Below are 14,445 nucleotides of genomic sequence, written 5' to 3'. Positions count from 1 at the left end.
ACACCAAAACCAAGGAAATAACTCTTGCAACATAAAACAATTTCTAACAGTACCAAAATTATGTGAATTTGGCCTTATCAGAAAGTTTAGGTCAAGAGCTTTAATTAGCAAAAAGAATCAACTAAAATGGAGTTATGAAACTAAAGTTATGATCAAAATAAGTCTGAATTCAAATCTGATCTAATTCAAATTTTAAAATTTCAAAAACATGTTTACGTTGTTTTACTGGAAAGAGAGGATCATAACGAAGAAGTGGGCATTGGTTTCGTTGGATTTGGACAAACGAGCAAAAAGTTGTGGTAATTTGAAACAGAGGGACTAATCTGTAAGAAAGATAGTTACATCTAGGTCCCTCGCCAAAAACTAAAATAAAAAGAAAAATCCTATCGAACGAACGTTCGCTACAGAAGCATATGCAATGAAAACCGTTCATTACAAACCTAAACTAGTGGGCGTTCACTATATAACTAAACCTAATAATAAACCGATCAAATAAAACTAAACCAAACTAACGATAAAAACCGAGAACAAATAAAATAAACCGGGGCGGTTCGCGGTTTATACCGGTTCTCGAGGGTTTGGCCGGCGGCGAGAAAAACCAATGGCGGCAGTGTTCTCTGGCGAGGCGGGCAGCGGCGACGGACGGCGTCGACGGTAGTAGACGGCGCGGGCGGCGGCGCAGGCGAGCGGCGAGGGGAGGCGGCGAGCGGTGGATGTGGCAGACGGCGAGGCGGGTAGCGAGTAGCAGCGGCGAGTGGCGGTGGAGCTAGCAGCGGCGGCGGTCACCGACGGCGGCGGAGGTGGATCCGGAGGAGAGGGGGGGCCCGGGGTCGGCGGAACTTATAGGAGAGGGGGTGGGCTGCCAGAGGAGGGGCAGGCGAGTAGACCGGGTGGACACGGCGTCGCCGGCGAGCCGTGCGGGCGGCGGACTCCGCTCGGGGTCGGGGACGAGCTGCGCTCTAGGCTGGGCCTGGCTGAGGAGCTGGGTCGGCCCAGTTCGGCGGAAGGGAAGTTTTTTTTCAAAAAATAAAGGAAAACCAAAAAAATACTATAGGCATATAATATATCAAAAAATTTAGAAAAAGATTTCCTACAACCTGAACATTTTTCTAACGTCAAATAAAATCCACACAAACTTAAATAAAGCAAAAAGTGCTACCGTTGCAATAAAACCCAATAAAAATCATTTTTTAAATACCAGAATAATTTCAAATTTATTTCTCTCAATTTTTCTATTGTAGGGAATCGTTTTACCCTAATTTCCATATATTTTATTTTTGGAGAAAAATAATTTGAATAAAAACCAAATAGCCCCAAATTGAAAATAATTTCAATGGGACTTTGAATTTAATTCTTCTAAAACTTCCAACTCATATTTCATATGTTTTGAAGAAGTCATTTTATCTTCTCTCATGAAAATTATTGAGTTGCTTGAAGTTTCTGAATTGGAAATATTTCCAAATGGAATTCAAATATTTTCAAACACCCTTTTCATTTATGTAAATGGAAGAAGTCATGTCATCTTCTCTCTAGGGTTTTGTGGTGAAAAGAATTTGAATTTATGGAGATCATAAAAGAAAAATGAAAGTTTGGGAGAGTCCTTTTATTCCCTCTCATTTAACTTTCAAAAAAATTCGAATTTCACTCAATCAATCAAACAATCAAACATAACTATCTATTTAATATAACATTCCAAAATTTAGAATTTTGGGATGTTACAGTGGATCAATGGTTGAGCCTGATGGGCTAGGGATAACTTATTTTAGCGTTGATATTTCGAAAGACATGGTTGCTTGTTGATATGCTTGAGTATCTAAATTATTATGTCAAAACTAGACTATTGATTTGAATCACATAAAAGTCCAATTGTCCATGCTTTAAAGAAAAGAATATGATACGACATGATAGGCAGCATTCCACATCAAAAATTCTGTTTTTATCACTTACCTACTCGAGGACGAGTAGGAGTTAAGCCAAGGGATGCTGATATGTCTCCAACGTACCTATAATTGTTGATTGTCCCATGCTGTTATATTATCAATCTTGGATGTTTTATAATCATTTTATAACATTTTTTGGTACTAACCAATTGACATAGTGCCAAGTGTCAGTTGTTGTTTTTTCCATGTTTTTTACATCGCAGGAAATCAATATCAGACGGAGTCCAAATGCCACAAAACTCCACGATGATTTTTTATGGGCCAGAAATAACACATTGGGCACTGGCTGCGCCTGGGGGTGCCCCGAGGGAGGCACAACCCCCAAGGGCGTGCCAGGAGGCCCAAGCAGTAATTTGTTCGCCCACAGTTTGCTAGTTTTCTCGAGAGAAGCCACTAGTGAAACCTATGGCCCCTGGGTCTTATTTCTCATATATTTGCCTTTGCGATCTATTTTTCCTTGCAGTTATTTTCAGATCTATTAAACCAAAAATACGAAAATACCTCGCTGCATTTTATTTCTATTTATTTTATTTGGCGTTCGATCTATCAATCTACTATAAATTTACCTCACGTCCTTTGCCTATCTTGAGGCGTCGTACCCCGGAAGGGGTTGGCAACCCCTTTAACACGTCAGGTTGTGAGGATTTGTTATCTATGTGCAGGGGTTGTTTACGTTGTGTTGCTTGGTTCTCCTACTACTTCGATAACCTTGGTGTCATATCTGAGGGAAGTACCTACCACCGCTGTGCTGCATCAACCCTTCCTCTTTGGGGAAATACTGACGTAGCTTCAAGCGACATCAAGGCTATGTGATGATATTGGATATTGGAACTACTACCGATTGAAATTGGAATTTCATCAGAAGTTTTATCCTATGCATCTGGTTCATCGTGATCGGAATTATATTTATAATTTTTGGCCTCATGAGGGAGAAAGTATCGCTCAAGCTTGGGGGAGTCTTAAGTCAATGTTATATTCATGCCCCAATCATGAGCTATGAAGATAAATTATTATTCTGAATTTTTATGCTCGGCTTTCTCGTAATGATCAATCCATGCTCGATACTTCTTGCACTGGTTCTTTTATGAATAAGACTACTGAATTCAAATGGGATTTATTGGAAAGAATTAAACGCAACTCTGAAGATTGGGAACTCGACGAAGGTAATGAGTCTGGTATAAACCGTAAGTTTGGCTGTGTTAAATCTTTCATGGATACCGATTCTTTTCGTGAATTTAGCACTAAATATGGACTTGACTCTGAGATAGTAGCTTCTTTCTATGAATCTTTCGCTACTCATGTTGATCTTCCTCAGGAGAAGTGGTTTAAATATCATCCTCGCATTGAAGTAAAGTAGTAGAACCTATTAGAGTTGAAGAAGACATTGTTACTTATAATGTTGATCCTACTGTTCCTACTGCTTATATTGAGAAACCACCTTTTCTTGTTAGGATAAAGGATCATGCTAAAGCTTCAGCTGTGGTTCGTAAGAGTTATACTAGAACACCTACACTACAGGAAACAGCTATTTTGCCGTCCGCCACGGCAGACGGCAAAGGCTCGAACGGCGGACGGCAAAGGCCTTTGCCGTCAGCCGCGGACGGCAAAAGGCTCCGGCAACGTAGGCTACGGTAAACAGCTGCTTTGCCGTCCGCTTCCTAGCGGCGGACGGCAAAGGCTCTTTGCCGTCTGCGGCGGACGGCAAAGATAGCGGACGGCAATAATTGCGCTGTCAGTCCGTTAAGTGGCTAACGGCAGGCCTTTGCCGTCCGCCGCTGACGGCAAAATTTCTATGGTTTTTGCCGTCCGCCGTATGATGTCATCTACACGTCACTAGATGGCAGGTTCTTTGCCATCGGCGGCGGCGCAGTGAGACGTCCCGTCGGCGGCGGCGGTCCGCGGGCGGCGCCGATTCACACGCCACCGCCCGACGCCCGCCCGCGCACGCCGACGCCTGGCCTCCTGCGCCCTTGACAGCTCGGCGTTAATCGCCGGCGCCGATTCGCACGCCGCCGCCTGGCCTTCTGCGCCCTTGACCGCTTGGCTGGCCCGGCATTAATCGCCGGCGCCGATTCGCACGCCGCCGCCTGGCCTTCTGCGCCCTTGACCGCTCGGCTGGCCCGGCATTGATCGCCGGCACCCACCCCGCCCACCCCGCCTATAAAAAGCGCCTCGCCCCGCCGTGGCTCTCACACCGCCCCTCGCCTTCCCTCTCCTTCTCCCCCTGCCGCCGGCATCGCCCCTCTTCCGCCCTACCTCTCCCTTTCGCCGGCGATGGCCCGCTCCACCTTGACCCTCGAGGAAGCGGAGGAGCTCGCCCACTTCGTCATCCCCGCCGCTCCCGACGTGCACCTCCCGGCGAGGTGGCGCCTGAGCGTCGATGGCGTGCCGGTGGCGCTGGTGCCCGAGGTCGGCACCCACCTCTTCGCCCGCGCCGTCGGCCTGTACAGGGCGCGCCTCTCGCCGGAGGAACTCGCCGACCCCCAGTACGCCCCAACAACCCCGGCTGGGCGGACCGCCTCGCCGACGACCACCTGCGCCGCCTCCACGCGTACGCCGGCCCGCGCCCGCCGACGAAACACAACCGCGCGCGGCGGCATCAGCTCTGGGACGGGCGCACCTTCGAGGAGGTCGTCGCGCCGTACCGCGCGCAGGCGGCCGCCGGCGTCGTGCCCGCTCCGCCGGCGTCGCGCCGTACCGCGTGCAGGCGGCCGCCGGCGCCGCGCTGGCCCCTCGACGGTGACCGCGGCGCTGACCGCCTCGGCAGCGGCGACCGTCGCAAACGCGCGCGGGACGGCGCCGGGTCGTCCAGCTGCGCCCCTCCGCCAGAGCCGGTGCCAGAACCTGAGCCGGCATTGCTGGCCGAGTACAGGCGGCTGGCGGCGGAGGCCGGCGACCCGGAGGACATGCCGGGCTACCTGGCGGCGATCCGGGAGTCGGAGAACGTGCCGATGCCGCCACCCCTCGTGTAGGAGTACATGCAGCTCGCCCCGGTCGCCGTCCACCCAGAGGACACGCCGGACTTCCCCGGCTACCACGCCGCTGTGGCCGACTCGATGGCTGCGCCAGTGGTGGACCTGGACCTGGACGATAGCAGCAGCGACAACGGAGACGACAGCGACGGGCTCTACGACGAGATGGACTTTGGCAGCGTCGAGGACGAGTAGTTTAGTTTAGGTTATTTTCGAAATAATGTTTAGTAATGTTTAATTATTTTCCTAATGTTGTTTAGTTTAGTCAAGTTTAATTTCTAGTATTATGTAAAATATTTATGAAAACTATGATGAAATATCGAGTGTGTTTGCGTGGTTTTAAATTATTGTTTGCAAATTGAATTTTCGAATTAATACTATTATGTTTGCAAAAAAAGTTGGGGTGTTGGGTCGGGGTGCCGGGTCGGGGTCGGGGTGCCGTGTCGGTGTCGGGGTCGGGGTGTCAGGTCAGGCTCGACGTCGGGGTCTCGGGGTCGGGGTGTCGGGTCGGGGTGCCGGGTCGGGGTGTCGGGTCGGGGTGCCGTCTCGGGGTCGGGGTGTCGGGTCGGGTGCCGGGTCGGGGTCGGGGTGTTGGGGTCGGGGTTGGGGTCGGGGTGTCGGGGTCGGGGTGTCGTGTCGGGGTGCCGGGTCGGGGTGTTTTTTCTCTTTTTTCCTTTTCTTCTTCTTCCTATTCTTCCTTTTCTTCCTCTTCTTCTTTTTTCTTCTCCTCCTCCTCTTCTTCTTCTTCCTTTCCTTTTTCCTCTTCTTCTTCTCCTCCTCTCCTCTTTTTTCTTCTTCTTCTTCTTTCCTCAAACTAAACTAAACCTAAAACTAAACCTAAAACTAAAACTAAACCTAAAACTACAACTAAAACTAAATCTAAACTAAAACTAAAACTAAAAAGGAAAAAAACAGAAAAAAAACAGAAAAAGGGGGGCTCACCTCGGGGGTGGAGGAGGCCGGTGAAGGAGGGTGGCGGGGCGGTGGAGGAGGCGGCCTGGGGCGGCGGGGGGCCGGGCCCTGGCGGTGGGGCGCGGGGCGGCGGGGGGCCGGGGGGGGGGGGGGCGACGGGGCCCCGGGGCGGGGGGGGGCGACGGGGCGGTGGGGGCGATGGGGCCCCGGGGCGGCGGCGAGCCGGGGCGGCGGGGGCGACGGGGCGGCGGCGGCGGCGGGGTGGGAGGAGTGAAACGGCGAGGGAGAGAAGAAGTGAGTAATGGGCGGGGGGTACGGGCCGTTAGGTAGTGAGCTCTTTGCCGTCCGCCCCTCGTTGCCGTCCGCTTTTTTGCCGTCGGCTAGCGGACGGCAAAGAGGTGGCCCGTTAAGTTTTTCCCAAATGGGCGGGGGGTGGGGGCCACCTCACTCTTTGCCGTCCGCCAGCGGACGGCAAAGATTCTTTGTCGTCTGCTGGCGGACGGCAAAGAGCTGGCAGATGGCAAAGAGCTTCTTTGCCATCAGCTAGCAGACGGCAAAGAGCTGGCAGATGGCAAATTAGCTGATTCCAGTAGTGCTACACCCCTGAACAAATTAAAGTTGAACCTAGTATTGCTATGCTTAAAGATCTCTTGGTTGATAATATTGATGGGCATGTTTTTTATTTCTGTGATGAAGCTGCTAGGATTGCTAGACCCAATATTAAAGATAAACATAGAACTATTGTTGGCATGTCTGTTGTTTCTGTTAAAATTGGAGATCGTTGTTATCATGGCTTATGTGTTGTGGGTGTTGGTGTGAGTGCAATTCCTTTTACTTTATATCAACAAATTATGAATGATATTGCACCTGCTGAGATGGAAGATATTGATGTCACTATTAAGCTTGCCAATAGAGGTACTATATCACCAATTGGGATTGTTAGAGATGTTGAAGTCTTGTGTGGGAAAATAAAATACCCTACTAATTTTCTTGTTCCTGGTTCCCCACAAGATGATTTTTGACCCATTATATTTGGTAGACCTTTCTTAAACACTGTTAATGCGCAGATGGACCGTGAGAAAGAAATTATTACTGTAAGTTTTGGGGATGTGTCTCATGATTTTAATTTCTCTAAATTTCGTAGACAACCCCTTGAGAAAGAATTTCCTAGTAAGGATGAAATTATTGGTCTTGCTTATATTGCCATGCCTCCAACCGATCCTTTAGAACAATATTTGCTAGACCATGAGAATGATATGCTTGTGTTTAACCATGAGAACAATATTTTTTAACCAAATGCCTATTTTGAAACACAATTTGCCTGTTGAAATCCTTGGAGATCATCCTCCACCCAAGGGTGATCCCGTGTTTGAGCTTAAACAATTACCTGATACTTTGAAATATTCTTATCTTGATGAGAAGAAGATATATCCTCACTACTGTAGGATGGTCCAAACACGGCACTACGATCAGAGATCCTTTGATGAAACTGTGTGTGATGCCATAATCGCAAACGGTGGTGTAAAAACGTCAAAAAGGTGCAAAACGTTTGCGATGATGGATGCATCAAGCACGGTTCAGATTTTAGTTGCGTGTGCGATGTAGGGCATACGTTCAGTCCAATTAACTGTTTGCGATGAGGAGGAACAAGAGAAACGGGCAGCCAGATGAAGGTGTGTGTGATATACAGCATACGGTTCACTAGGATGAACTGTGTGTGATTAGGCAACACAATGGAAATGGTTCAACTGAACAAGATGTGTGTGATACGCGGCAAACAGGTCTGTAATCAGAAATGTGTGCGAAGACCAACAATAACACAGACGATTGCTGCTAATATGCCGTGTGATTTGCTCTGTCTACAGAAGAATAACATATATATATATAACTGAAATAAACATCCAATTACATAAGTGACTATACACATCATTCGCACACACCTCAATAAACAATTGCATGCATTCTAAAGTAGGAGAAACGATCATCTAGTCATCTACTTCTTGTGACTCTCCCGCCACTGCTCTGTGGCTCGATCCCTCGTCTGGGGAAGGAAGAAGACACTTCCTCATGTCAACGATCCGCATGTACATCTTGTAGCTTGTGTACGCGTCCTTGGCCGCATACTTGACATGTTGTTCATCCAGTCTCTCAGGCCACACACTGTGCCAGGCATTCTTGTCCTTCTTGCTCTCATTCTTCATCTTCATGTAGTAGTGGTCAATGATGGCCGAGGCAAGGTCAACCAGGGAGTTTAGTTTGTTTTTGTCGCTGCCCCAGACCTTGTAGTGGTGCTGGATGTTGAAAAGATTCAGGCATTTCAAGCCCGAAACCTTGAGCGCTTTTAGATCGTTGGTGGTGTCCACCGTAGTGAAACTGTAGTTGGAGCAATTGATAAACCTGGAGAAACGCTCGCAAGGCCTTGTGGCAAGGTGGTAGATGTAGACGAGGACGTCATGTCGCACGCACAACTGGGCGATGACAACCTTCTGATCGTGCCCGGCACGACCGATGGTGTACTCGAGGTCGAAGCCGGCCACTTGGTACGTGTTCTCGGCAAGGAACTTCTCCATAGTTTGTATGGAGCTCTCCACCGAGACCGGATCGTTCACGTAGGTGTCCACTACGTGATGCGTGGTGAACTACCCGCCGTTGTCGTCGTTGGCCGCTGGGAGCGCCATTGGAGCTACGGGGGATCACCATTGGAACCGCTCGATGTCCTCTCTGTAAGTGTCGTCATGGGTGTGCTTATTGTGTCATGTGAAGCGAGAGATGAAGGTAAATGGCCGCAGGAATAAATGGGGGCCGGGCGGCCTGGATTCTCTTCGTGTCCGCATGACAGTTTTTGTAGCGGGTAACTTCATTGTCACGCTGCGCCCGGCGCAACCGCATGCACACGAACGTGCGTAATCGTGCGCCAGCCCCAAACACTGGCAGCGCGCGTGGAGGGACGAGGGCAGAGCACCCGGAGGGACGCGAGAGCAGAGCGCGCGTGGCGGGACGTGAGCAGAGCTTGCCGCGGCCGCTTGGGCCGCAAGCAACCACACGCATAGAGCAGTTGAACACGCAGGAAACGGTCGCCTACAAGACGGCCGACAGTTGCGTCGCTGCGTAGAGAGCGGCCATGTGCTACTACCTCTGTCTTGGTCTATAGTCCCCTTTATATTCTGTGCCATACTTTGCCCTCAAATTTAACGAACAAAACGTTAATGCATGTTATAAAAATTATATAATTGGACACTATGTTCAAATATGAATCCAACTATATAATCTTTGGCGACCTGCATTCGTATTTTATTAGTTAAAATCATACTTATAAACCAGGAAGGGGGTATAGTAGGTAATTAAATCGCAAACATTTTTTATTAACCGTATGTGTGCGTGGCCTTTCGTCCTCCTCTCGTAGGTCTTGTCACCCGCTGCCGCACACAGCTTATAGCGCAAGATTGCGTAGCGCGTGGGGGCGTTCTTTTGGCCAAATGGTGGTGCCAATGAATCGTCGGTGAGCCCGTTCTCGTGCAATCTCGCAGGTTCCCGCGCAAGCTTCCCGCCCGACTCGGTGAAATCCCCCAAAATTCCAATGCTTACCGGCCTGCTATATAAACCCTCACGGCCGGCGAGTCCCGTGTCGCATTTCCCCTCCCTCCCTGTAGCTCATCTCGTCTACTTCTCCCACAATCGCCAATGGCACAGGTCCGTCGTGGTCGCTCAGCCACTCCGCCGTCATCAGAGGACAACTCCTGCTGGGAGGGTACACCGCTGCGGCGGCTCAGTCCCCGGCGTAGTGTAGTGTGTGTGTGGCATCCCTGTTGGGTGTGCGCGGAACACCCACAACACGCTCCATCGTCGGTGCCCGTCGGCAGCTGTTTCCGGCCGCCGTTGCCGCCACACCACCATCGAAAGCCAGGGCCATTGCCCGCTCCGCCGCCGCGGCCCGAAGGCGGGAGGTGGCCATCGTGGCCGCCACCCCACTGCTGGCCACCGTGGCCATCACCCGCTCCGCCACCGTGGCCCGAAGGTGGGAGGTGGTGGTCGTGGCCGCCACCCCATCGTCAGCCGTCGTGGCCGCCAGCCCACCGTCGACCGTCGGTGTCATCACCCGCTCCGCCACCGCCGCCTGAAGGCGGGAGGCAGAGGTGGATGCCTGCACGTGTGTCAGCGACCTTGCGCGCCACACCGAGTTCCTGTGGGAGGAGGAGGAGCGCCTCGTCGAGCACGCAAAGAACCTTACCGCCGCCGTGGCCGCGGCACACGCCACCTCAGAGGCGAGGAATCAGGAGATCTACAAGGAGAACCACCGCTTCAAGAGGGGTCGTCTGGAGCGGTAGAGGGCGTTCGAGGTGAGCGTCGCTGAAGCTGCAGCAGCGACAGGCACCATATTGCAGTTGTCTAGCTCGTCGGTAGGCTCCTCCTACTCTGCCTCTTACTAAGCGCGCTCGGCAGAGGAGAGGCAGCCGGAAGTAGTAGAAAGCCTCTCCGTAGTAGTAGTATTTAGGGGCTATTTTGTTCATTTCATCTGACTATAGATGTGGTGGAACTGTACAACGTACTTAAATTAGCTTGTATAAAGTAGAAATAGCTATTTCAGTATGTGGTTGGCAACAATTGGTGAAAAGTTTGGTTGGTTCAGCTATCGAGTTGAACCGTTTGTATAAAGAACGACTGCTTAATCTAAGAATGAAATCTATGCTTACTTACTGAATTTTAGTTGCAAAAATTAGATACTGCTAGTGATTTTTAGCTTCATATTTTGACAAATCGCAATGTTTCAAGGTTGACAAATGGCAATGTTACTAGATCAACAAATGCCAATCTTTCCAGCTTGACAAATGGCAACATACCCAATATGACAGATGCAAATCTTACCAAATTGTTCGTAAGTGGTTGCACACGGATCATCCAAAAGAACTGTTTGTGTTGAAGAGATGCACAAATCCTGTTCTCACTTCGCATAGGGGTGTTCTATCTAAAACGTTTGCGATCAAGAGCTGCAAAAATCCTACTCGGCACATTTTCCCTTGGCTTCCTGGGGAAGCTGTCGGTTTGCATACGGGTGTTCTAAATAAAACGTTTGTGATGAGTGTTTCATATTTAAAAACCATTGACCTTTTTTTCAAAATAAAATCGTTTGATAAGTCTGTACATTAAGAGAGAAAAACGCAGGTTCGCTAAAACCATATCTTTCATTCAGACATACTGCGAATTTATATTCATATGATCGAGATACAGTATTATACCCAAGAAAAAAACTATTTCCAGAGGCAGCAGCTGAGGCGGCGTGCCGCGCCGTCGTCGTCGTTGTCGTCCTCCGGGACGCCGTTGATGAAGTCTTAAATGCAGCACAAAATGTTCTTCACATGTAAATCAAACATCATGTCATCGCGCGATCGACGGGCGAGGCGCGGGAGGACGGCAGCTAGCGGCGCTGAGAGGTAGCGGTCGACGGCGGCGTCCGATACTGCTGAGGAGGGCGTGCGCACGGGCACAGGCGCGGCGAGTGCAGCCAAACACACGGGGACCGGCGCCGCGGTGGGTGGAGGGGCGTGCACGGGCACGGGCGCTGGCGCTGGCATGTACACGAGCTCGCGTGGGTCCGCAGAGACCCCGCTGACGCCCGCGGCTTCTAGCTCTACGATAGTGCTCGGCGACCAGCCCGTCAATGCTACGGGGATGGTCGTTGGTGCAGGGATGGGAGCTGGGACGGGAGCGGGGGGTAGCAACCGCCGTGTTCAGCTCGTTTTGGGCCATGTCCATGACGCCCCGTTCCTCCTTATTTTCTATCTCCTCCGGCTCGGAGTCGACTTCACCAAACTTGAAGACTAGTAGCAGATGATCCTTCTGCGCCATGGTGTCTGACTATAGATGTGGTGGAACAGTAAGGCCGTCGGTATTAAGCAGCGGCTCGGGCGCCATTAATTGAGAGGAAGGCAGGCAGCCATGGAAGTCAAAGGGCTCGCATTCCAGTGAGCCAACGCAGCGTACAGCTCGCACGCTTCCTGGTGTGCCTACGCATTGGAGGACAGCTTGCATGCCTCTCGGTCAGCCTGCACACCGGACTGCGCTTGCACGCCTCCCGTTCAGTCAAGCAACTGTCCACACGACACCTCCTATAGCCATTAAAACCAAGACACATGGCGTCACGTGAATGGTTAACAGAAGGCACACGGTTTGAATTATACAAACTATTGAGATATTAAAGTGGCAGCTATTTTTTCAAAATGCCTTTGTTGGCTGTTATTCGAGTGTGCCTTCTCTCAAAATGGACACGAAAAATACCACAGCATGTCAGGTGCCATTCCATGATAGCATGCCAAGTTTCATGAATTTCAGACGAGTTTTGGATTTACTAGAATTTAAAAACAAAGTATCTCAACGTTTTGCCGGCAATGAACGGCGCCCTGGTGTTTGAAATTCATTTCCATTTCTTGCATGGGACCTAAGCATGCACCCAAGGACAAAGATTTGATTTGTCAACCAATTTATATGCACTGGGGCATGTGCATGTAGTTCAAATTTGAATTATGCAGATAAATGCATTGTAAACTCAGTTAATGCATAAAAATGTCCAAACGAACCCCGAAAAATCCAAAAAGTTGACACAACACTCCTGTTGTTCTATGTTGACACGGTAAATTTTTTCAAAGCAATAAGAGGCAATGGATATCATTTCGTCCCCAAAGGTGGGACGTTCCCTACCGAAACCATCATGCTTGTTGTGAGAAGCTCTGGTTTGTGAGAAGCATATACCCAAACCTGCCCCAAATGGGACAAATTTTTACCACGGCATGTTGATGCCGCCCCATGATAGCATGCTAAGTTTCATGAATTTCAGATGAGTTTTGGATAGACTAGAATTTAAAAACCAGGTATCTCAATGTTTGCAGCCGAGTGACGGTGGCAGGGTGTTTGACATTCATTACCATTTCTTGCATGGGACCTAAGCATGCAACCAAGGACATAGATTTGAATTTTTCAACCAATTTATACGCATTAGAGCATGTGCATGTAGTTCAAATTTGAATTATGCACATGAATGCATTGAAAACTCAGTTAATGCATAAAAATGTCCAAACGAACCACGAAAAATCCCCAAAATTGACACAATACTCCTATTGTTCTATGTTGACACGAGAATTTTTTTGAAAGCAATAAGAGGTAATGGATATCGTTTCGTCCCCAAAGGTGGGACGTTCCCTACCGAAACCATCAGGCTAGTTGTTAGAGGCTCTGGTTTGTGAGAAGCATATCCCCAAACCTACCCCAAATGGGACAACAAATTTACCACGGCATGTTGATGCCGCTCCATGATAGCATGCCAAGTTTCATGAATTTCAGACGAGTTTTGGATTTACTAGAATTTAAAAACCAGGTATCTCAATGTTTCCGGCCGAGTGATGGTGGCAGGGTGTTCCACATTCATTCCCATTTCTTGCATGGGACCTAAGCATGCAACCAAGGACACATATTTCAATTTTCAACCAATTTATATGCATTGGAGCATGTGCATGTAGTTCAAATTTTAATTATGCACATGAATGCATTGAAAACTCAGTTAATGCATAAAAATGCCCAAACGAACCCCGAAAAATCCCAAAAATTGACACAACACTCCTGTTGTTCTATGTTGACACGAGAAATTTTTTGAAAGCAATAAGAGGCAATGGATATCGTTTTGTTCCCAAAGGTGGGACGTTCCCTACTGAAACCATCAGGCTTGTTGTGAGAAGCTCTCGTTTGTGAGAAGCATATCCCCAAACCTGCCCCAAATGGGACGAAAAATTTACCACGGCATGTTGATGCCGCTCCATGACAGGATGCCAAGTTTCATGAATTTCAGACGAGCTTTGGATTTACTAGAATTTAAAACCAAGTATCTCAATGTTTGCGGCTGTGTGACGGTGGCAGGGTGTTTGACATTCATTCCCTTTTCTTGCATGGGACCTAAGCATGCAACCAAGGACACATATTTGAATTTTCAGCCAATTTATATGTGTTAGTGTAACATCCCAAATTTTCAATTTGGAATGTTATACATAGGTCATACATGCATATCATATTTTATTGCATTTTCGTTTCACGATCCTCGAAAATCCTAAGCAACTCAAGGACCCACAGAGAGAGTTGGGGATTTCACGTTCTTCATATTTGGATTTTATCAAATATTGAAACAAGATCACTTTGGTTTTAATTATTTTTCTCTCCGAAAATATTTCGAATTAAAATATATGAGAGGAGATAATATGACTTCTTCAAAATAAATGAAATATTGGAGGAAAAATATTAAAATCAATAAATAAATTTTATTTGGATTTTATTGCAATTTTATTTGAATTAGGAAAAATACGCATCTTTCAAAATTGCATTAGAGGCCCAAATAAATGTTCACTTTGTCCAGAATATTATTACAGGACCATGAAAATTTATTTCAGGATTTTTGGACTCCGTTTAGTATTTCTTTTATTTGTTTTTCCGCGTCAGGATTTATTAAAAAAAGAGGTAACCAACTTACCGGGCCGTGTCCGACCGGGACCCTTAGCCCGGCCGGCCTTTATAAGCCGGGAGGCCCGAGGCCCCGCCCCAAGCCGCCAGCCCGGCCCAAACCCTAGCCCCGCCTCGATCCCTGC

Source organism: Aegilops tauschii, chromosome 4 (genome assembly GCF_002575655.3).
Source record: "Aegilops tauschii subsp. strangulata cultivar AL8/78 chromosome 4, Aet v6.0, whole genome shotgun sequence".
Classification (NCBI taxonomy): Eukaryota; Viridiplantae; Streptophyta; class Magnoliopsida; order Poales; family Poaceae; genus Aegilops; species Aegilops tauschii.
This window is presented reverse-complemented; position numbering follows the sequence as displayed.